Source organism: Uranotaenia lowii, chromosome 2, assembly GCF_029784155.1.
Source record: "Uranotaenia lowii strain MFRU-FL chromosome 2, ASM2978415v1, whole genome shotgun sequence".
Classification (NCBI taxonomy): domain Eukaryota; kingdom Metazoa; phylum Arthropoda; class Insecta; order Diptera; family Culicidae; genus Uranotaenia; species Uranotaenia lowii.
In genome coordinates this window covers 432,904,222-432,906,026 of record NC_073692.1, presented here as the reverse complement: position 1 = coordinate 432,906,026, position 1,805 = coordinate 432,904,222, and the positions used below count along the sequence as shown (strand labels likewise).

Genomic DNA, 1,805 nt, shown 5'->3' with positions numbered 1-1,805 from the left:
TTCTAAACAGACTTTGATTGAATTCAAATTTTTTATTTTGAATCAAGGATCAAAGTTATGGAACTGCGGTCTCGTTGAATCCTTAATTTAATTTAATAATTGATATTTTAAAATTGAATATAAAACTAAAATTTGACCTAAACCCGAATACAAAGCTTGGATTTTAGTTCCAAGTCTCAATTCTGCATTTTGAACTCAAATTCAGAACCTTGATCTAAATTCCAGAAAAGAAATTTTTTAAATTTGAAACCAAAAAGCGAAATTTGTATCAGAACCCTTGATAAGAAATATTTTATTTGATTCTGAATATATGGTTTTCAATGTGATTTTTGATGATTCCAATGATGATCCAACTCGGAAATCAAGAACAATAAACTGGGTACTTATTAGATATTTTCCCGCAAGTATCTGGTTTGGGCACATCCGGGCAAATTTGTCCTAAGACCTTGTCATCAGAAGAATTGTTCTTCTCGCATGAGACTGAGACAAAAAAAATGATCGACTCACCTGAGGTTTCACCCTTCTATTGGCTCGGAATCGACCGGGTTCGCGTTCAGCATACTATACGATTGTCCAAATATTCTCGTCCAGGCCCCAGCTACGGGAATCATAGTTTTACAAAATAATTTCAAAAGAAAATGAGTGTTTGGCATTTAAAATTCGTTGATTTTTAATTCATGCTTTATTTTTTTAAAACTTACCCTAACTACTTATATGCTATTTTAAAACTTACTAATAATAAAAAAAAGAACCTAAAAACTAATTGTGTGTGTGTACGTATGAGTGTATCTTAAATTCTAGTGTATCCCGCGACGTCCGCCATCTTCTTTCGCATGCACATGCAGTTCAAGCCAAAATCCTTTGTACATGGATAGGCTTCTGGAACCATTGTACTCTGTTTGCCATCTTGGAAGTCTGTTCAAGCCCCGGGATTAAATAGGTCTGCAGAGGACCAAAAGTTGGAATGAGTTTCTATATTTCTCAATTTTTGTTTTAATATCGTCTTACCGATCTCTATTCCACACAATGGAACTTAGTTCCGCATCTTTGGATCCATAAGCAAAAAGTGAATATAAAGGCTTATAGGTACTTTATCAAGCCGCCAAGTAACTGGCTGATATTCACTTTGCGAAATCTGTACAAAATGAGGACTTTAGAAATTTGCGTTTAACACTTTGGTTCACAGGAGATTTACCTTAATGATCGTAAACCAATTTTCACCACTCGCGCGACAATTAATATCAGCCTTGAAGCTGCGCTACCGGTCAGGCACATGTGAATATTTGATCGTTCAAGATAAACTCCCGATCCACTATCACTTTTGTCTGGTGCAAATAAAGAAATTAGGCACAGCCTGCTGGACGATTAACCGGCAACTGATAACGATGGATGTTCTCGAATGCGCTTTAACACCTAAGCAGACGAGTTCGATCTGAGTTTTAAACGACGCTGATGATAACGCCTCATTGCCAGATCACCGTCGACGCTGATTCCTCATCACTCTTCACTACAAGTGGTAATGAGTGATAGAGTACATTTTAGTACTAAACGTACCAACTGATAGCGTTGATGCTGATCCTCTGCTGACATGCGGTTTTTTTCTGTTAGTAGTGGACTCATCACTCTATTCAATTTGATGTGAGATCTTTAGTTAAGTATTTAATTTTCTTGATGGCTATGAGATTGTTTGGCTTGGCTGTGTAATGTACCTAGTGAGTGTTGGGATTGTTTATTGTGTTGTGTTAAGTGTATACAGACAAGTTTACTTCTTAGAACTTTGATGCCCTTCACTGGCTGGAGGAATA

At 36.6% G+C, this 1,805-nt stretch overlaps 1 long non-coding RNA gene across 1 annotated transcript; it reads right to left on the bottom strand.

The window, feature by feature from the left end:
• Window positions 1-663: 663 nt before the first annotated feature.
• On the bottom strand, window positions 664-1,805 carry LOC129749695 (uncharacterized). Its single transcript, XR_008738134.1, has 3 exons — window positions 1,196-1,805; window positions 1,009-1,135; window positions 664-942 (listed from the first exon to the last, which is right to left on the bottom strand). It is a non-coding gene; the product is annotated as an uncharacterized LOC129749695 (long non-coding RNA).